Source organism: Berghia stephanieae, chromosome 12 (assembly GCF_034508935.2).
Source record: "Berghia stephanieae isolate SIO BIC M18660-M18661 chromosome 12, UCSD_Bste_1.3, whole genome shotgun sequence".
Taxonomy (NCBI): Eukaryota; Metazoa; Mollusca; class Gastropoda; order Nudibranchia; family Aeolidiidae; genus Berghia; species Berghia stephanieae.
Genome location: NC_088371.1, coordinates 212,139 through 236,314, shown reverse-complemented (window position 1 = coordinate 236,314; position 24,176 = coordinate 212,139). Strand labels below are relative to the sequence as shown.

General features: G+C 35.9%; 1 long non-coding RNA gene across 1 annotated transcript; it reads left to right on the top strand.

Moving 5' to 3' along the window:
* Positions 1-2,806: 2,806 nt before the first annotated feature.
* LOC144957750 (uncharacterized) lies at positions 2,807-24,176 on the top strand. The gene is made up of 5 exons (XR_013642200.1): positions 2,807-2,965; positions 16,202-16,263; positions 18,966-18,998; positions 23,084-23,116; positions 24,022-24,176. It is a non-coding gene; the product is annotated as an uncharacterized LOC144957750 (long non-coding RNA).

Sequence of the window (24,176 nt, the reverse complement as noted above, 5' to 3'; positions counted from 1 at the left end):
AATAGGAAACTTCTTTAAGTTCCTGCACTGTGTTTAACAACCCCGATTCCTGCACTGTGGGGCACAAATGTACCCTAGACTCATCTTCAAGGACCAAGTCTGTGCCAGACATAGGTTATCATTGTACGCCATTCATCTCTCTGATCAGATAACCTCAGAACGTATATTACTCTTCTCTTTCTTTGTCACCCAGCTGTTCAAACTATTCAAATATGTTTTTCTTGGTCTACCTTTACTCTTTTTACCTTCTATCTTTCCTGTGAGAGCAAGATGTTCAATACATTTATGTCGATTTAGGTGTCCTAAAAATGGTATTTGTCTTTTTCTTATTGTACGAATTAATAACCTTTTAGTTTCAGCTTGCTCTAATACTTCTTCGTTAGTTTTCTTCTCCGTCCATGAGATTCTTAACATCCTTCTAAGAAACCACATTTCTGCTGCCTCCAGTTTCTTTCTAATGTCTTCTGTAATTGTCCAGCTTTTGCAGCAATATAACAATACTGACCATAAATAGGCCTTCAAAACCCTATGTTGTGTTGTCATTTAGATATTGTGGTTTTTAAAAATTAGACTCATTTTCTTAAAACTATCTTTAGCTCTTGCAATTCTTCGTTTTATTTCTGTGTTGCATCTGCCATCTGAAGTCATTATGTATCCAAGATATTTAAATGTCTGAACTTGTTTTATAGTTTTTCCATTGCTTATTAAGTTACATATTGGATTTCTTTCTCTCCTTGATACAACCATGCATTTTGTCTTTTTTACATTTAAGTATAACCCCATACGTTCACTCTCTGTGTCTATTTTATTGAGGAGTAATTGTAAACTTTCTTTTGAGTCTAAAATTAGTGCTGTGTCATCTGCATATCTTATATTATTGATATTCTCACCATTGATCTTAATGCCTTGACTATCTCCTAAAGTTCTAATAATTGTTTCGCTGTAGATATTGAAAAGGTCTGGTGACAAAACCCATCCTTGTCTAACAACTCGTTTAATTTGTATTTATTTACTTAATTCTCCTTCAATCCTGACGGCTGCAATTTGTTTCAAATATAAAATGAAGTTAGGCAAAGCAACAGGCCCTGATAAAATCTCAATAGAAATTATCATAACATTAGAGGATTTAGGTTTAAACACAGTGACAAATCTATTGAATAAGATATATGACATTGGTGAAATTCCAGATGATTTATTAAAGTCAGTGTTTATAACACTTCCAAAATCGCCAGGCGCCACGGGATGCGAGTTACACCGAGCGATTAGTCTTATGAGTCACTTCACAAAAATTCTCTTAAGAGTACTAATGAACAGAATGAGGAAAAGTATAAAACCAGAGATATCAAGAACTCAATTTGGATTTGTCCCCGACAAAGGTACAAAAAATACTATTTTCACCTTATCAATGTTGATGGAAAGATGTGTTGAAGTCCAGAGAGACGTATTTATTTGCTTTATTGATTACTCAAAGGCATTTGATAAAGTTATACATTGTGAGCTATTTAATATCCTTGAAGGACTAGACATAGACGTAAAAGATCTTAGAATTATTAGAACCTTATAATATTGGAAACCCCAGACTCATAAACGCAATTTAATCATTGTATTCCTATTCCTGCATTGTTGGGTACTTATATACCCTATACTCTATACTTTATATGAGAAATATATAAATACTGTATGTAGTGTGATATCCAGATTCAATCTGAATTATCATTTTTATGCAGATGATACGCAAATATATGATTCAGTACCCCTTAGTAATTTACAGTTCTTAATACAGCGAATTACGAGCTGTTTTAATGAGATTAAATCTTGGATATACCACAATAAGTTAAAATTAAATGATAGTAAAACTGAGATTTTAATGTGTGGAAGACTGAGTATCCTTAAACAGGCAAATAAATCACCTATTACTCTCGGAAATAGCACAATAGAATTTTCAAATAAAGCAAAAAACCTTGGCGTCATCATTGCTAGCAAAATTCGTAATTTAATACCGAAGCATATAACAAAACTTTTAATTAATTTCCTGGTTTTATCTAAATTGGACTATTGTAACTCCCTTTGGGCGAATTTAGCTAAAGACAAGATTAGCAAACTTCAGGTTGCTCAAAATAACGCAGCCAGGCTCATTGTACGCAATAACAAAAAATACCCGTCAGCAACTCTTCTTCTCCGTGAGTTACATTGGCTTCCTGTGGAAAAAAGAGTTGCCTATAAGATTTGTACTGTTGTCTACAAATCCCTGAGCACGAACAGTCCCTTCTATATTAAAGACCTTCTAAACATATATGTCCCCAATAGAAACTTGAGGTCAAGCAATGACCAATCAATCCTTGTCAAACCTAAGCCATTGCGTAAAATAGGTGAACAGTCTTTTCAATTTTCGGCCCCCCCATTTTTGGAACTCTCTCCCGTCACACGTGAGATGCTCGGATTCGTTGACAACGTTCGAATCTCGCTTAAAGTTTTATCTTTTTACGTCATAATGTTGCAATATTATTTTCATATTTTGTTGTTGTAAAAAAAATTTCACGTTTCCTTCACACTTGTCTCACTGTAATATGTTTTGTTTTATATCATTGTAAAGCGCTTAGAGCCTGTGACAACGGGGTAAAGCGCTATATAAATGCCATTTATTATTATTATATTATCATTAATATGAAATTTGTTTCACTACATTTTACTGACATGTTCAAACAAAGTATGTCTGGATAAACAGAGTTATGCATATATTATCAGCCAATGAATTATCACTTATTACCACGTGATGTATCTACGTCATATTGTCATGTTATAAAACGCGGTTTATCATTTGATGTGAGAGCGTGGAAGAGTCAACACAGTCTATCATTCACTATTCTTTGGCTTTCATCGAGTTACAACAAACTGTTGCTTGCATTCTTCTTGTGCTAGTGAGCATTGTAAACCTCTATTAAAATGAATCTCAAGTTTGTCCTCAGTAAGTGTTAACAATTATTGCTTTTTTAAATACACAAACTTATAATCGTATGTTTATTTTATCATTAAAATCCCGTACTCTGGAAAGACACTTAATCACAAATTGGACCAGAAAATTTCTTTAAAAGTCATTCGATTTAAATTACGTTTTGAAGTCTTCGCCAAAGTCCCAGGTTTGAGATCTTTAGTCATGATGGGGGTTATTTAATTCTATCAAAATTTGAAGGACGATTTTCTGATCACATTTTAATGAGGCTTTTTTCCAGAGTAGATTTTATCTATTTCTACGTAACACGGAATTTAATGAATTATTCTTACCATTGCCATTTCCTTCATTTGCGCGTTTCTCAAAGGTTTACAATATAATAATATAAACATTTTGTTTTCATTGTCTTAAAAGCTAATGGTCCGTATCTACATATTCCAAGATCTTTTTGTGCAGAGAATAATTTTCGAGTTTAATCTCCACGATTCGTTCAATTAATCGGCTACACATGAAAGGGCTCGTGTAACACTACTATAACTACGACTACTACTACTACTACTACTACTACTACTACTACTACTACTACTACTACTACTACTACTACTACTACTACTGCTACTACTACTACTACTACGACTACTACTACTACTACTACTACTACTACTACTACTACTACTACTACTACTACTACTACTACTACTTCTACTACTACTACTACTACTACTACTACTACTACTACTACTACTACTACTACTACTACTACTACTACTATTGTAGGCATCCTTCCGACTCAAGAGACGATGGTTTGCGCCCTGTACGGCTTTAGTCTCATCAGTCTTGTTGAGAGCAACGACGGGTGTAACTCAGCAGACCAATCCTTGCATGGCAGTCTCTACCGCAGTTGTTGCACACGTAGTTTGACTGTGTGTTTGGTATTTGGATCTGCTGCCTCTCTTTCCTCCTTGCTCTCCTCTCCTCAAACTTCATCTTTCTCCTCTCCTCACCCCTCTTCACTCCCTCCATCACCGCATATCTCCAGCCGCTGCGGTCGGCAGCAAGCGACTCTCAGGTGTTTGAGTCGATGCCTGTCAATTTCATGTCTCGTTTGCAGACATCATAGAAGCGCAGAGCTGGACTGCCAGTTGGTCGCCGTCCAGAAGCTAGTTCACCGTACATGATGTCTTTGGGTATGCGTCCATCGTCCATCCTGTGTACGTGACCAAGCCATCGCAAACGTCGCTGGTAGAGCATGAGATGCATACTGAGGGAGTTCGCTCTTTCTAGCACTGCATTGTTGTTAGTGAGTCTGTCCTGCCACCTGATGCCGAAAATTCGTCGTAGACAGCGAATGTGAAAGTTTTCCAGGCGGTTCTCCTTTCTGGCATATGTTGTCCAGGATTCACTCCCATACAGTAGGCTACTGAGTACACATGCCTGGTATACTCTGAGTTTGGTGTTCAAAGTGAGTTAGTTGTTGGTCCACACTCTCTTGCTTAGTTGTGCCATGACAGCGGCAGCTTTGGTGATGCGCTTGTCTAATTCTGCATCAAGTGAGAGGTTGCTGGTAATGGTTGTGCCCAGGTATGTGAAATGATCAGTGACTTCTAGCTCCTCGTTGTCAATTGCTGGTATAGAGGGGACATCCTGACATATTACATTTGTTTTCTTGATGCTGATCGTCAGCCCAAATTCCCTGCATGCGTGGGAAAACCTGTCCATCAGCCGCTGAAGGTCTTCCTCGGTATGCGCGCATAGAGCTGCATCATCTGCAAATAGCATTTCCCTTATGAGGACTGCGCGGACCTTGGTCTTTGCTCTCAGCCGTGCCAGATTGAACAGCTTCCCATCACTTCTGATGTGTAAGTGGACTCCTTCTGCGGACTCTTTGAATGCAAACTTCAGCAGTAAGGAGAAAAATATACCAAACAAAGTCGGTGCGAGGACACAGCCTTGTTTCCCGCCGCTGCGCATTGGGAAGGGTTCAGAGCCTCCACCGTCGTAGCTGCTGGTGCCCTTCATGTCGTCGTGGAAGGAGGCAATGATGCTAAGCTGCTGAGGAGGACAGCCAATCTTCTTTAGCAGCTGGAAAAGGCCCTTCCTGCTAACAAGGTCAAATGCATTAGTCAGGTCAATAAATGCAATGTAGAGGGGCATCTGATGTTCTCTGCATTTCTCCTGAAGTTGACGTACTGAGAAGATCATGTCCACTGTCGACCTTTTGGCTCTGAAGCCACACTGCGACTCTGGGTAGATACGTTCGGCGAGGACTTGCAGTCAAGCAAGGACAACGCGCGCAAAGACTTTACCAACAATGCTCAGTAGAGAGATTCCCCTATAGTTATTGCAGTCACTACGGTCTCCCTTGTTTTTGTAGAGGGTGATAATCTTGGCATCGCACATATCCTGGGGTACCTTGCCTTCTCTCCAGCAAAGACACAGGAGTTTATGTAGTGGTTCCAAGAGGGCTGGCTTTCCACATTTGATGATTTCAGGTGGAATGCTGTCGTCACCGGGTGCTCTGCCACAGGCCAGAGCATCGATTGCTTTGCTGAGCTCCTCCATAATTGGTTCTGCGTCTAGTTCTTCCAGTTCTGGCAGTTCTTCAATTGCGTCTAACGCTTTTTGGGTGACAGAGTTTTCTCTGGCGTAGAGTTCCAAGTAGTGCTCTAACCATCTTCCCATCTGCTTGTCCTTGTCTGTGATGGCTTCCCCTGTCTTTGATTTAATAGGCGCAGTTTTCTTTGTAGATTTGCCTGTCGCCTGTTTGATGCCCTCATACATGGCCCTTATGTTGCCACTGTCGGACGCTTGCTGGATGTTGTCCGAGAACTGAAGCCAGTAGTCGTTGGCGCAACGTCGTGCTGTTTGCTGTGCTTTGCTACGTGCAGCTCGCAACGCCTGCAGGTTCCTCTGACTTGGTTCATGTTTATAGCTGACCAGTGCGCTGCGCTTGGCATCAATGACTGGCTCCATCTCAGTAATATTGGCTTCAAACCAATTTTTGTTCTTGCGCTCTTTTTTGCCATATGTCAGAACTGCAGTGCTGTAAATGGCGTTTCTAAGAGAGTTCCAGCTGTCCTGTGCGTTTTCTTCTGCTTTTCTATGAGCTGTGTTGAGGATCTTCTCAAGTTGCTCGTCGAACTCTATATTCTTTTCTTGGTAAGTTGTGTTGCTGATTGTTGATCCTGGTCTGGCCCTTTCTCTTTGAGTGATAAAGTTTCTTTGGTGTCAGTTTCACCCTTGTGACAACCAAGGAGTGATCGGTGTCGCAATCAATGCTTTGATAGGACCTGGTGTTACAAACATTGTTAAGAGAATCGCGCTTTGTGATGATCATGTCCAGCTGATGCCAGTGTTTTGACCTTGGATGCCTCCATGACACCTTGTGACATGCCTTGTTCTGAAAGTAGGTGTTCGTCACGCATAATTTGCGATAGCAGCAGAGTTCAAGAAGCCTCTGACCATTCTCATTCATCTTTCCTATGCCGTGGTGCCCCAAAACGGTTGGCCATGATTCTTTGTCGGCACCAACTCGCGCGTTGAAGTCCCCAAGAAGCTAGATGTGCTCCACTTCTGGGATATTGTTTACAATGGCATCTAATGACTCATAGAATTCGTCTTTACTTCAACCGAAGCTTGCAGTGTTGGGGCGTAGACGCAAACAAGGTTCACCGAACCCTGCATGGATGACATGCGCAGCTTTAGAATTCTCTCTGTGCCGTCTGTTGGCGGTTCAATTATAGGAATTAATGTATGGCGTACTGCAAATCCAAGACCGTGCTCCCTCACATCTTCTGTGCCTTTTCCTTGCCAGAAGAATGTAAAGTGTTTCTCCTTCAGGGATCCCCTCTCTGGGAGTCGCGTTTCCTGCAAGGCTGCTATGTCGATGTTCTGTTTGTTAAGTTCACGATCAATTACTGCTGTTTTTCGAGCATCGTCCATGGCCTCAAGGTCATCTGTCAGTCCTGAGCGCATAGTTCTTACATTCCAGTTTGCTAATCGAAGAGCTGGGGACTTCGTTTTCTTTTTCATTTGCTTGCCAGGTACACAGTTTAACGATCCACTTGTCAATATTGCAGGCTCTAAGCTCCAGGCACCCTCTGAAGCAGGCATATCGTAGCGGGTCAACACCTTTCTGGCTGGGGGCTGCCCAGCTTGGGGCGGGCGGTAGCTGACCAGTAGGATTACGATGATCCCTCCGAAGACAACCCGTAGCGTCCAACTCGACGCCAATCGAGCAAGGACTTATCACTCGTAGACTGCTGTCTTCCGTATCGTTACTCTTCACCGGTGAAGGTGAGACTGGAGTGTCCACTCCAGAGCGCGGCCTGGGCAAAGTAATGTGGAGATCCTGGGATGCCCAGTAACCAGAACCTCCCTCTCTTCCTCCCTGGTGTGGTCCAAAGGATCGCATAGCGATACGTTTGGCATCAGTTTGGATGCAGATTTCTGTTAGGTTTACTCCTTAGCCTTTCCTCCTCCGGAAGGTATCCACAAGGCAGTGGAGCTATACATCAATGGCTGGGGAAAGTATGAGTTATAGGGGTAGATTAAGAAAAGTAGGGACATACAGAAGACACCACACTACAGAATGAGTGTGAGGTGGGTGGGTGAGGAGCAGAGCGTGTACCACTCACCGGTGGGTTCTGACTCCTGCACCTTAAGAGGAAAGGGTCCCACCTACTCCCTAACCCGGTTATAACGCCGGGGACTCGGTCGCGCCCATAACAATCTTAGGAGAAACAGGGAACACCACGAGAAGGTGCTGTTATGGACACAATAATGCATGAGAGGCCATATGCAATAATCTCTGTCAGACAGGACTACGCGACGATCAATGCACCTGGAAATGAGAGGTGTTGGGTTCGAAATACACATCAATTTCAGCAAGCGGGACGTCCGGCCCTGACCTTGAAGCTCACTACTACTACTACTACTACTACTACTACTACTACTACTACTAATAATAATAATAATAATAATAATAATAATAATAATAATATCAATACTAATAATAAAATAATAACAATAACAATATTAATACTGATAATAATGATAATATAATAATAAAATAATAATAATAATAATAATAATAATAATAATAATAATAATAATAATAATAAAATAATAATAATAATGAAAACAATGATAATAAATAATAATAATAATAATAATAATAATAATAATAATAATAATAATTAATAATAATAATAATAATAATAATAATAATAATAATAATAATAATAATAATAATAATAAATAATAATAATAATAATAATAATAATAATAATAATAATAATAATAATAATAATAATAATAATAATAATAAAATAATAATAATATAAATAATGATGATGATGATAATGATAATGATGATTATGATGATGATGATGATGATGATGATGATGATGATGATGATGATGATGATGATGATGATGATGATGATGATGATGATGATGATGATGAGATGATGATGATGATGATGATGATGATGATGATGATGATGATGATGATGATGATGATGATGATGATGATGATGATGATGATGATGATGATGATGATGATGATGATGATGATGACGATGATGATGATGTGAAATGGATCAAATAGCACAATAATTGTTTCGTCAAAAAGATGTCCCTTCAAATGTTGAAATGCTGTTTGTTCTTTACCTGTTCATTTCCATTTTTATCTTCTTTCTTGGTTAACTGATAGAGTGAGTGGCTTTAAGACAGTTGAACTAGTTGGTAAAAATTTCTAATAAAATTGTACTTGTCCTAAGAACGATTTCATACTCGATACATTAGTGGGTGGCGCATTTTAGTGATTGCATCGACTTTTGTACCTTTTGCAATGCCGTCTTTTGATATTAGATGGCAAAAAATACTCTCACTCTGGTTCTGCGAAAGAACATTTTTGGAGATTACAATTCAATTCAATACAAATATTTATTTATTGTCGGCATTTTAAAATGTTTCATAGATAATATAGTCAGGCTAATAGAAGCATTTGACCGAAATAGTTTTTAACACATAGTGCATAAAATATGTATATATATATATATATATATATATATATATATATATATATATATATATATATATATATATATATATATATATATATATATATATATGTACGGTTAGATTAATTACAAATATTACATTTGCATGGCTGGCCATTCCATGAGAGGATATGATTTTTGAAAACATTAAAATTTGAAATTTTCCTGATGTGCTCGGGAAGTTCATTCCAAAGCACAGCAGCAGAATATCTGAAAAATCTTTTGCCATAAGACGTTGTTCTGACCCTTGGAATATCAAGGAGGTTTGAATATCTAAATTGTATCTGTTATTTTTCAAAATGACCATATCAGATAGACAAGGAGGAGCAATTTTGTATTAATTTTTTAACGTTTCCAAAGCAATTGTTCTCATTCGTCTTATTTGTAGGGAGGGGACTTTGGCCTTTGAAAGTAATTGGTCGTAGGATTTTTTGTCATCTTCATAAATAAAACACAGTGCTCTTTCTTGTATCTTTTCAAGTTTATCACAATTAGTTTTAGAACAGAAATGCCAAGCTAGTGGACAGAAATTGAAATTTGACAATACAAAAGGGTGAAATATTGTTAACTTGTTCAATTTTGAAAGGTATTTTCCAAGCCTTTTAAAGACATTTAATTGCTGAGAAGCTTTACGACAGATGGTTTTAATGTTTAAATCAAATTTTAGTTGGTAGTCTATGTCGATCCCTGGTAATTTTACTTCTTCACATGTAGTATTTGCAGTTCCAATATTGAACGTGGGTTTCTTTGTGTGTGTTTTTGTACCTACTGCAATTGCCTGGAATTTGTCAGGGTTTGCTTGCATACAATTTATTTCGAACCACTTGATAAGAATTTCGCTTTCATTTTCAATAGTTTTTAAAAGCATATCGAAATTTGAATGAGAATATGACATGGTATTATCGTCAGCATAATTTCGTTGTTCTTTATAACTTTCCCATGATATTTTTGGTTTTTTTTTAAGTCTTTGATATGAAGTATTCTTTTTCTATATATAGCTTTTCTTAATTCACTGTTTATGTATGGTACTGGCTTCCTTAGTAGGTATCTAGTTTTGAAAGGGGCATGTTTATTTGAGATTAAAATTACTTTATCGATAAATTCTCCATATTCAGTATTTACGTCGTTTTCTGAAGTACTGGTTTTGGTTAAAACAGAATGCAAATCTTCCTGATAACTTTTCTCGCAAAAGGTCCTAAATCAACATAACATATTGTGTTTTTCTTAATTTGTGGAACATTATGTTTAATATAAGCTGAAATCATATTGTGACAGTCAGTGACGCGTGTTGAAAAATTTAGAGGTTTAGAAAATAAATGGGGTTTGTTGGTGAGCATAACATCTATTAAAGACGGTTTGCAGTTCTTTTTAAGACATGTTGGTTTACATATAATATTTACTAAGTTAAAACCGTCACATATATCACATAGAGTTTTTGATTTGTTTTCACAATTCATGTCGTAATTTAGGTCGCCAACTATCAACAGATTGTCACACTTTTTGACGCCTTTGTCTATTATAGGATTGACTTGTTTGTAGAATAACTCATCCTTTGTTGATGCTGGTCTGTAGATGGAATGTATAATCCATTTAGCATCGCCCAGATTTATTTCATGGACGATGCCCTCTACGTTGTGTGATTCTATGTCCGGTCTTCTTCCGGTTGCAATGTCAGATCTTATCCATGTTGCTATTCCTCTACCCTTGCTGTTTCTATCGTGACGTTCAAATCTGAAGACCTCAATTGCAAACAATGAGTCTAGAAAAGTTGAATCAACTTTAGTATCATAAATGATAACAATGACCACCAGATTGTCCAAAAGTAATGGTTGAATTTCGTCGAATTTGTTTCATAGACAAGTTATATTCAGATGGCAAATTCGAAAATTGTGAGGATGAGATTTTCTTTCTTTTCTTAATTCTTTAGCTATGCAATGTGTATTGTCTTTTCCAAAATCAGCTATCTCCTCAGTCTTATCTTGGCATGATTGAGTGTTGAGATTAGCAACACGTTGATTGTAAGGTGTGTCATTTATTGTTTCTGATTGGTTTTCCGTTTGTAATTGAGTCGAAATGGAGACGTTAATTCATGCGTGAGGAGGTCGAAGAAAGGGACGGTTTCGAAATATCCGTTGAGCGTTTATTGTTTCTGTGGTCGGTCTGGACATAATTTGAATTTGATATTGGGGATTTGTCGTGAGGTGAGTTTTTAGTCATTGAATTGTCTAGTAGTATAGGTGTCAGTGTTGGTGGGAGTCTTGGTGGATGGTGATAGGGGGCATGCCGATGACCAGTTCTCACGATAATAATTGGTCTCTGTATTCGTCTTCCACCTCGCAACTTCTTATAAAAATATTTTTGAACAAAACAGTCACTGTTGGAAAAGGGTTCATAACAAATAGTTCTGTGATATAAAAATTGATTTGTGAATAAAATTTCCAAAATTGATAATAATAATAGAGCCTGGTGAGCACTTGTCAACTCGATAAAATCCATTTTATATATGAAGACATAAAGTAGAAAATCATGTAAAATCACAAAAAATCCTAGACAAAGTCTAACAAAAGTGGTATATTTTAAAAGTCCGTTAGATGACAATTCTTGTGATATAAAAATGTAGATTAAAAACTGTATAGAATCCAAGAAAATCCACAAAAACACGACATATAAACAACAGCGTACAACACACGCCTTGCCTGTTAGGCTGCTACACACTATAACTGCGAAGTCCCTGATCATGAAGTCGCTGTAATAATCTTCGCAGATTGTGTAAATGATTTGTGGTATCCTTGCCACTCACAAGGATATCATTGATATAGTCTGCAACACCTGGAAGATCCTGAGTCAGTTGATCCATTATTAGTTGAAAATATCCCGGAGCTGCACTGATGCCAAAAGATAGTCTCATTTTAATAAGAACACCTTTATGCGTGCTGAGTTAGAGGCCTTCTTGCGATTTTAGTGACAACGGGATTTGTGTGTAAGCCTCGGTGAGGTCGATTTTGGAAAATCCATAGCCTCCTCACAATTTGCTCATGAGATCCTCGGGTAACGGTATCGGATATCTGTGAGTTTTCAATTGCGGATTAACTGTAACAGAGTAGTCTCCGCATACTCGAATTTTCGGTCTCTCACCACTGGTTGTCTTCTTTTTATTGGCACAATCGGTGTTCCAAATTCGTTGAAAGATGTAGGTTTCCAAATACCTTTTGCAATACCGGCATCCTTGCTCCTGTTGAGGTGGTCCTGAATCGCATATGGGACGGAACGAAACACAGACGTCACATCGGCTTTGAATTTAATGTCAAGTTCAAAATCTTTCAATTTACCGAGTTCTGGTTTGAAGACATCCGGAAATTCTTCACACTTTTGTTTTCATGCCTTTCAAAGATGTGACATGCCTTTGCGGGCTTACTACGAACAGAATTTCTTTTTTCTTTTTGGATTGAAACAGTTGATCGACCGAAACATTGAGCATTTGTATGGCAGAACGTCCTAATAAGTGTAACGGCATAGTGGTGACAACAAAGTTTATTTCGCGGCGCGTATTGTTCACAGACGCAGGCAAGAAAACAGTTCCCATGACATGGAGTTCCAGGTTGGATGCACATTGATAATTAATGCTGACATTAGAGAGTGTTGGTTTGCCCATCCTCTCCCATGTCCTAGTTGAAATGAAATTGTCACCTGTCCATGTATCTATTTAGAAAACAATGTCATGGTTGGATTAAGTCGTACTTAACTTAAGCGGTGCCACTAAACTTAATTGGCCCGTGACATGCGACGAATCGTGTTGACGTTAGGCGAAATTGACATGCTCGTTTTACATCTACAGGCTCTCTCGATGTGTCCCGTTTTCTAACAGAAGCGACAAACGGCTGTTATGAATTTGCAGTTTTGTCTGTTGTGGCGCCCATTTCTTCATCCAGGGAATTGGAAATCGCATTCTAGGCAAATTCTACCTGCCAATTCCTGAATAGTTTCTCCTGGATTCCTCTGGAGGCCCGTCCAAAATGGATACTGTTCTCTGACAACGAATAGTCGAGGGCTGCCCCCTTATAGATTTTTTTGTCAATTTCTGCAACATTGAGTGTGGTTATCGCCTTAGCTGGTATTTCTTGCCTCGCCATGCTAGTCAGTATTTTGTAAACAAATGGCAATTCGTTGACAAGGAAAACGTCTGCTTTCTTTTCATCAGGTACTTAGTGAGCAGTGAAAAATGTATTAAAACCTTGATATTAGTCACTCCATATTTCTAGGGCAGGGTCGAATGCGACAAAGCTCAGCATTGCTGAAGGTTTTGGTAAATATGTATTTCTACCTGTTATAAGTTTCATGAACATTTCCATCTGCTTTTCTTGTCGTTCAACGACTTGCTTCATTTGCTCTATATTGTTGTTGCAACATTTGCTCATTTTGTTGTTCAATCTGTTGTTGTAATGTGGGGATGAGCTCTTCATTTGACATGATGACAGTAGTGCTGACACGACTATATTATGTACAATAAGGGTACGAAGATGCAACGCGAGCAAAGGGTAGTAAATTATTGACGAAAAAACAACTACAATTACTCACCCAAGCTTCCGACTGCTTAGTTGTATGAAGGCGACATACTGTTTTGTTAATTTTCGTGACGAAACGAACCGTTGACCTCAGTGTCCACGATCTCTGGCGGGAAAAAATGGCGGGAAGGCTTCTTACCACGTGATAGGCGGCTGTCCACGAAGAGGGCGTCTTACCACGTGCTGACCACACTGCAGGCAGAAAGGGCACTTTCCCGGTTTTCCGTCCGTGGTATGTTGACTTTTCGACTGACGTAACGAAACGCTCCGAAAGGCAGATGCGCAGGATAAAGGTGAAAAATCCTCGTAGCCAATGTTGTGATTTTGATGGGACACCGGAGTAATATTGTGGAATCCCTCAACTCAGGAGATAAAAAAATATGTCATTATTATTATTATTATTATTATTATTATTATTATTTATTATTATTATTATTATTATTATTATTATTATTATTATTATTATTATTATTATTATTATTATTATTATTATTATTATTATATTATTATTATTATTATTATTATATTTCCGAGTCGGCCTCGACTGATCTCCGCTGCAATCGTGGGGTCTGCGACAATCTAGACGCCGCAGCGCAGCTGTTTCGGCCGCGCCTCAGGCGGGTGGGGTGGGACCAGACCCCTCCGGCATGTTGCACGGCATACGCATTGCCCCTCGCCGTCGTTTCACTGGTGCGGTGGCGTAGTTGTACACATATGTAATGGCTTATGGTCGTATAGTGGCTTTTTGGTAGATGGTATTGATATTCCTTTGCATTGTGTTGTAGATATTAATAATGACTAAAGAGTTCAAGGGCCAATGATGATAATTGAATGTACAACATCAAGACATTCAAATACAAATCCAGATTCCAATTTCAATTCTTACTGTTTTATTTGTTCTGATAATTTCCAAATCCAAATCAAATAGCATGGTCATAATTCAATCAGTTTCAGAAATTTCAAATCCGTAAAATCAATCCAACTGTAAAGTCATTTTGCCTATGTAACCATTTTCAATGTACGTGGAGTATTTCTAAGTCCGTAAAATAAAGATTATAAGTAGGATGTTAGAATTTGCAGCATACTAGGAGAGTGCAGCTCATAGTGAAGTAGAATGGAGAATCGAATGTAGAGTAGAATCAAAAACACTCTAAAATGTTCCCACAATTCCTTTCCAAAGGTCAGTTTTTACGCCCAAATAATCAAAGGTGGAACGCCCCCAAAAAACCGTTCGCCCAAATAACAAATATGGTACGGCCAAATAATATCGTATGCCCAAATAATACTTTACGCCTACATAATAAAAACCAACTATAATTTGATGCTTTTATCCCCAAATACCAAGTAACACCGATCAAAGAAAATAATTTTCTAGTTCTCAATATAATGACCAAGTTTTACTGATATACAAGCACCGTGAACTCAGTAAACCCACTTGCTGTTACCTAACTCTCTTACATTACCGTTGCGCCTAGTTCGTCGAGGCCGCATAGGAAGCTCTTCGATTTATTTGTTTATTTATTTATTTCAATCATATTTACCCTCACATGTGCCACGTCCTTTCCTTGTTTGCTTGTTAGTATCAATTTGTTGGGTTTAGTAACCATGGAAATTTTTGGTTAGGGGACGGTTGTTATTTTGTATGTAATTATGAGTATTATTAAATGGTTTTAATTGCCACGAAACCTTTTAAGGCCTAAATAGGCCCTGTATTCTAGCTATAGTTATGCTATAAGTAAAATAGAATTAAAAACAGTGATACTTTTCATTTCTCCTTTCAGTTTTTCTTGGCATGGTCTATGTCGTTTACGTTGGTATTCCTTTCCGATTGCATTAGTATCAGGGTGATGGGGGAAGGGGACTGTTTATATTATTTATCTATATTTGGGATTGGGTGGGATATATGTATTGTATGGTGGGGTTTGAAAAAGGAAATAATATACTTGGTTTTCCACAGAACTGTTCTGACTACATTATTCCGGAGGCCTAAGAGTTTGGGGAAAGGTGATCGATTCTTTGAAGTTGTGTCGATTTCAAAAATAAGGCGGGGGAGGTGGGGGGGGGGGAACATGAACGTACATTGTTATTTGTTGTGTCTATGAAATTTTGCAATGATTATTATTATGAGTTGGTGAAAATTTTATGGGTATTTCAGTAGGGCAGACTCAGAAAAGTTAAGTGATTATATGTGAGAGAACATTTTTTATTATAGTAGTATAAGTTAGAGTATATACAAAGATATCGCAACAACATTGTAAAAAAATCGCCAAATGACAACTTATAGAAAACAACAAACAACAACACAGAGAATCAAGTAACTTATGTGCGGGCCCTTTGAATATTATCTCAGTCACTGATCCGAGAACTTAATCAGATATTAAACACATTCAATCATTTACTGGATTTCGTTTTCTAGATTTCTTTCCAGATTTTTGTTTTTTGTGCTTCGTGTATTTGGTTTTTGCCATGGCCCTCACTTCAGTCCTTTGAGGAGAAGGCAATAGTCAGATGTATAAATTATTTTTTAAAATTGTTTAAAGATAGTAGTCTTGGATTCGTGTCTAATCCATTTTTATTATTGAAATCCGATCAATTGTGCCTGACCATATTTTGCATTTCTTGCAGAATTTGCCTTTGCCGCCTTAATGTTCTCCATGATGCTTGAATCTGCAGAAGCTACCTCAGACGTAAGTTGATAACAATTAGATGTATAGGAATTCATTCATTCATTCATTCATTCATTCATTCATTCACTCACATCATTTTAAAAAAATTAATGCATTCAATTCAATCATTCAATCGTCAATTCCATTAATTAATTAATTAAATGATGGATGAATTGATAAATTAATTAATTAATTCCTTCTTTCATATTATTCATTCATTCATTCATTCATTCATTCATTCATTCATTCATTCATTCTTTCAGTCATTCATTCATTCATTCATATCAATTTTATCATAACTGTATTCATATTAATCATTCAATCGTCAATTCCATGAATTAATTAATGAATTAATTATTTAATGGACAAATGAATTGATTAATTAATTAATTCCTTCTTTCATATTATTCATTCGTTCATTTATTCATTCATTCATTCATTCTTTCTTTCTTTCATTCATTCATTCATTCATTCATTCAGTCTGTCAGTCAGTCAGTCACAGTTAGTCAGTCACAGTTATTCATTCATTCATTCATTCCTTCATTCATTCATCCATTCATTCATTCATAATCATTCATCATACTATATTTCTTTTAAATCATTCAATCATTCATTCCTTCATTCATTCATTCATTCATTTATTCATTCATATCCCTCATTCATTCATTAATTAATTCATTCATTTATTCTTTCATATAATTCATTCATATCATAAAATAACGGTGATTATATTTAAAATGATATTATCTAATAAGTCAATTTGATTACCATTCTATAAAATATTTACTAATCTCAAATTTCTACTTTAAATATAAAAGTACACCATTTCCTGGCATTGTCTTCATTCATTACATATTTTGTTGTAATATATATATATATATATATATATAATTTAAAGTCTACGTTCTCTTATATAAAAGCATATAAAAATCGTATCTGCGTCACTGCCTCTTTCTCATGACATGATGTATACACGGTGTCTAAGATCACTAAGACATGACAAACGGTATTTTGTTTGGTTATCGTTGTCTACTACTACTACTACCACTACTACTACTACTACTACTACTACTACTACTACTACTACTACTACTACTACTACCACTACTACTACTACTACTACTACTACTACTACTACTACTACTACTACTACTACTACTACTACTACAGCTACTACTACAACTGCTACTACTACTACTACTACTACTACTACTACTACTACTACTACTACTACTACTACTACTACTACTACTACTACTACTACTACTACTATTACTTACTACTACTACTATACTACTAGTACTACTACTACTACTACTACTACTACTACTACTACTACTACTACTACTACTACTACTACTACTACTACTACTACTACAGCTACTACTAACAACTGCTACTACTACTACTACTACTACTACTACTACTACTACTACTACTACTACTACTATACTACTACTACTACTTCTACTGCTACTACTACTACTACTACTACTACTACTACTACTACTACTACTACTACTACTACTACTACTACTACTACAACTCTACTACTACTACTACTACTACTACTACTACTACTACTACTACTACTACTACTACTACTACTACTACTACTACTACTACTACTACAGCTACTACTACAACTGCTACTACTACTACTACTACTACTACTACTACTACTACTACTACTACTACTACTACTACTACAGCTACTACTACAACTGCTACTACTACAACTACTACTACTACTACTACTACTACTACTTCTACAACTGCTACTACTACTACTACTACAACTACTACTTCTACTACTACTACTACTACTACTACTACTACTACTACTACTACTACTACTACTACTACTACTACTACAGATCTATTTCCATAAACAAATAAAGTGAACAACCAAATGACGCCGATTCGGTGGTGCATTATTTTGTTGATGTTTATGTCAATGAATATTTCGAAATAACGTTACCAAGATTCCAGTACTTTTATGATTCACGTGTGGTACTCCATTTTTCGTTAGTGAGTGTTCTATATGTTTGAAATTGATTTGTACTTGTCTCTCTTAATAAATGCTGTTTTTGTGTTTACAAATTATGAGAGAAATATTGAATTTTTTTGGTATAACAATTGAATACTCAATTATTTGATAAATTATACTACTTCGGTCACAGCTATAATATATAATATTTTCTCCACATTATGTTGATAGAAAAAATGCAAGAAACAAATCATTCAATTGAAACTTCAGGAAGCCTTCCGAACGTTCTTCGAGCTAAGGGAATTAACTTAAATATTCCTTTAGGTAAAATTTTGTTGAAAATCCAGTACCTTTAATTAACATTAATAGAAAAAAATCTCATATAACTGTTCTGTTCTACTTTTCAATATTTCAACGACAATTGCGGCGAAGAACCAAAAACATGATTATATTAGGAAAAATTATACTTTTACCAAACAATCAAGATTTATTTTACAACTTTTAAAGCCTACTAAAATTGGACAAATTGAATAAATCAACGTCTGACAAAAGATCCACGGTTAGAAGAACAATATAAATTGAAGCTTCTTCAAGAAACGTACGGAAGGTCTCCCGAAAATTAATTTCCTGTTTATTGTTATCCTGTCTCTGGTTTGATTTTGTATTTGAATCGTTGAATACTTGGATATAGTATAGTTATGTGTATTACAATTTCTTCTTAATATATCTCCAGTGGTGTAAAGAGTGCAAGTCCGATGATTGCAAGGTAAGTATTTACCAAATAAGTACCTGCCCACGAATCAAATTCAACAGTTTCTGTCTAAATATATCATAATAAATTGAAAGAATGTCTCCGTTTATTATCATATCAGTATTACAATTAAGATGACTTACATCGTCCAGCTCTTTCCCTATACAAACGTACAAAATACATTTTTTTATATATGCATATAGAATATATTGAATCGTGTTGGATGCAAATATTATGGTGCGAATAGTGCTCGATATGTAACAATGCACCGAATTATTATTGTAATATTTACCACGATGTTGGAGTGAATCCACATGGGTTTCAGGCCTTCCAGCCAACGTCAGGACTGTGTGTTACATGAGTTTGGTTATACATATAATATAATTCGACAATATTGTTTAAAGTATTCGCTATCTTCACTTCCTGAATAGAACGAACGCTCGAAACAATATTGTAAAAGTTGAACAAAATTACATTTTAATTATGTTTTAAAAGTGCTTTTTAACAAAAGGTTGAACACGATTATTTCATGGTTTATGTTTATATACATATACATATTATATATAAATATATATATATATATATATATATATATATATATATATATATAATATATATATATATGTATGTATATACACTCACTTGATTAAAGGTACTATATGGTATGCAATTTTTTTACCGCCCGGTCATTGTACGTCTATGTGGCCTTGTGGTATGAAAATTGGTTTCTGATCGAAATGTCCTGGATTCGAGGGTGGCTGGCCTGTAGTCAAGTCCTTGGAAGTAGCTCTTTAGTCACGTTTCTTCATCAGGTTATTCTTTATCTTTTATATTATGGCCAAATATTATGCTACTCTCCTCTTAGTATGGAGAGACTTTCATTCTAGTTGTTAGATCATGCTGCTCACGTGTGTTGTTTTCTCATAATTTCCAGTAAGAAAACGATCGGCTCGTCTCTGTCCTACCTCCAGTTCATCAGCAAGGTGTTTTGTTTGTAGGTTCCAAACAGTACACGCGTATTCAATATTATGTAGTCAAACGAATGACTTGTAAGCTAATGATTTTTTGCTTACTGATCTAATCTTTAAATTTATTCGAATGAACCCAGTGTCTTATTTCCTTTTGTTGTGAGCTTGATGTGCTCGTCCCATTTAAGTCTGACTTTATAGTTGTTATTTTTGTTGATGTTATGTGCTCTGGTAATTATGCGGTTGTGTAACTTTAGCAACATGTAATATATGCTGCATTTAGGTGTATGAAACGCAATACGGTACAACTGTTCCAAAGCAGCCATGGTTTTTGAGGTCGTGTTGCAGATGTTCTTCACCTTCTTGAGATTATATTCTCATGTATGCAATTGTTTCATCTGTAAAAAAGCTCACTTTTGATCTTAAGGCATTTGCCTGCAATTATCCCGTATTACCGAAGCTTTTGGCAAACTATGTTGTTGTCAACATTTCCAAAGACATCGTAGAAGAACATTATAAATACATGAGTTTGTTGGCCCTTCTCAGGAAACTTTAAAACGTCATCAATAAAACTGATTAATTGTATTTCACATGAGCGCCTGGATCTAAAACCATGTTGGTTTTCATATAAGATACCATGCCTATATCTGTATTGTATCTGATTGACAATGATGTGCTCGATAACCTTGATTTAAATACGAGCGAGGGACACTGGGCGGTAATCTGAAGGAATCGTTTCCTGTCATATTTCATAAATGTTTTTTTTTCTTTCATTAATGTCAGCTATGCTGTTTTGTGTGTGTTTTTTTTTTTTTTGCAATTTGTTTGAAGGTCAAAGCTTGGTCTGGTAGAAATGCTGTGATGACGAGCGTTTCATTGTCATTTACTTGATGATATCCCATTTCTGTCTACTTTTCTCTGTATAAGTTATGACCAGATTTGTTTGTCATACCAGTAAATCTCTTTCCATTCTCGTCAGGGCTTCACATGTTCCCCACGTAGTCCCAATATTTGGATGTAACTCCTTTTGTACAAAACATTTCAGAACTGTGTATTTCTCTTTGTAGAAGGGTAAAATGAAATGTCTCGACGCCGCTCTTGTATCATCAATATTATAATATATACACTTTTCTACTCACTTCATCTCAATATATACAAATTGATAAAGGTGTCATAACAAAGTTTCGTTTCGATCTTTTCGTTTATTATTTAAGCATAGATACGGTATTTATTCACAAAGAGGCGCCAACTGTGATTGATCATTCGTCTGTTTATTCTTTTTATAACTTCGGTCACGCTGTTTTGTCAACTTTCTTATTGACTTTGTGAACCATGGTAGACTGTTTTTATTTTGACACATTTAATGCGGTACATATTTACTCATTCTTCTGTCTATAAATGTTTTAATTTTTGTAGGTATATATACTTTCCAGTTTGCTTTTATGAAGTTTGCTCACATGAGTGAGCGCATTACCCTCTAGAATCATTGTTTAGCTGTGCAAACTGGGTCTTTCCTTTTAATGTGTTAGAGTTCCAGTCACAACCTGGGAAGTTTGTTCCTCTATGAGCTGGGTGAGCGCATTGCCCTCTAGAATCATTGTTTAGCTGTGCAAACTGGGTCTTTCATTTTAATGTGTTAGAGTTCCAGTCATAACCTGGGAAGTTAAAATCTCCTCCTATTATGAAGATGACATTGGTGATGTCGTTTATTTTTATCACACAATTTTTGAATAGTTCCGAGCTTTCTTTGTTGCCCAAATTGGCTTGATAGTATGAACATATTATATAAAGTGTTCTGGAACCTTCAATTTCAATCTTTAACTTCAATTTTGACCCATATCATCTCACACTTTTCATTCCCTTCTGGAATTACGAGCTTATATAATCCTGTCTGATAGCAATAAAAACAACCCCCGACATTAAGGTTGCGGACTTTGTTGTATATGCTGAAGTTTGATTGTCCTGAATAGACGAATCCAACTATGATTCAAGTGTCAATGATAATATTATCTGGTTTCTCATTGTGTATAATGTTAATAAATGGCATATGTTTATTTTAGTTAATCGGCAGTTTATGTTAATTACATTGAGATATTTTTCTTAGTATTTTTCGTTTATTATGAACACTCTTATACTGCTGATAACATAACTGGGAAATTGTTTGCTATGTGTGCTCACTGTTTAATAGAAATTGTCGACAAGTTCTGGTTTTGATTCAGTTATGCGAGTTGTATTGTTCGATGTAATTATTTACAGTGTCAACAATGGACACATCAATCCGTGTCTTCGTCTCTTTCCGTCTCTGCTTTGACTATCTGGACAATTCTCATTGGTTAACAGTTGGGCATTCCTTGTGTGGTTTTATCGAGGTGTATTATGCAGGGTATGTGGTGGGTTTTATGTTTTGTCTGTGGCAGTTGCATTGAGACACTCTGTTTTGTGATGGCAAGGTGAGATGTTGTCTTGTGTGTTTCATTGTCAGCTTATATGTGAATGGTTCTCAATGTTGACGATGGTCTGAACTGTTTACTCTGTGGCCTAGTGTTTGAGTTGCAATAATCCTTTGTTTTCTCGCAACTCATCTTAGTCCAATGAACATTTTTGATAGAGATTTATAGGAGATCATCCTCAGTCAACACATGAAATGTAAATAAATAAAATCTGTTGAGATGGAAAATATATAAAAATTTTATTAAAATGTTGTAACATTTAATTCATCTCTTAACTTTTCACACAAAGTTTATCCATAATATAACAAAAATATTATTTTTTATATAATTGTCATTGTATTGGGTTTGCAATTGTTATTGACATGTCTCAAATCTTATACTTAGAGTATATGATGTTTAATATGCCTCGCACTTTCCAAAGATCCGTTGGTGTGGCGCTGGTAAATCAATGTTACATAAAAATACATTACAAAAAATTGAAATTGATTTGCTAGTCTGACATCCTGGCGGGTCATGGGCATTTAAAGACCATAAACTACTTTAGCCCATTAAAATTCATATCATTTCATATCATATATTATCAAGTACAGGTATAGAATTTAAATTATAAAACAATGTAAATTATATAAAAAATTACCAAAAATTGCAGAGCTTCTATTTGACTATTTATGTTTTGTTTCAGAATCTTGGTTGTATCATATGCGATAATTGTTGGGTATGTATTATCTATGGTCTTAAATGTGACCAGTCCTCCCTTTCTGTCATTTCGGACGCTGGATATTCGATTAACATAGATAAAAAATAGAGAATGGTATAGATTAAAAGAGAGAGAGAAGGAGAGAGAGAGAGAGAGAGAGAGAGAGAGGAGAGAGAGAGTGAGTGAGTGAGAGTGAGAGAGTAAGAATGAGACAAAGAAAAAAAGATAGAGAGTGATCGAAAGAAAGAAAGATGAGTAAAAGGGATAAAGGGAAAGAGTGAGAGACAGAACAATGATAGTAAGGAAGAAATAGGGAGATAGATAGATATATAGGAGGGATAAACGATAGAAAGAGAGATTAAAAGATAACTATAGAGAGAAAGAGAGAGAGAGAGAGAGAGAGAGAGAAATGAGACAAAGAAAAAAAAAGAAGAGATAGATATATAGATAGAGAGAGAGAGAGAGAGAGAGAGAGAGTAAAGTCAGAAAAAAGACAGAGATAAGGAAAGTGAGACAGATACACTCACGCACACACATAGACACACGCACACACACACACACACACACACACAGAGAGAGAGAGAGAGAGTGAGAGAGAGAGAAAGAGATCGAATAAGAGAAAAAGAATAAGAGAAATAGAAAGCGAAAGAGAAAGAGAGGGGTGGAGAGAATAATTGAAATAGAGATCAGAATATGGAAAGAGAGATATATAATGACAAAGAGAGAAGGAACGAGAAGAGAATGAGAGAAAAGTTGAGATAGAGATAATAATAATATTACTAATAATAATAATAATAATAATAATAATAATAATAATAATAATAATAATAATAATAATAATAATAATAATAATAATAATAATAATAATAATAATAATAATAATAATAATCACTTCATGAATATTTTCCCATCTTTTCTTTCAGAAATGGGGGGGTTAATGGATTGAACCCGGAAAAAACGGAATGTCAAATTTTTAAATGGAAATAAATCATGACATGGAATTTTGGCAACTTATAAATTACATTTTTGGAGCGAAAATATTCGGAATTAAATATTAATCTGATAATTGAAATAAAAA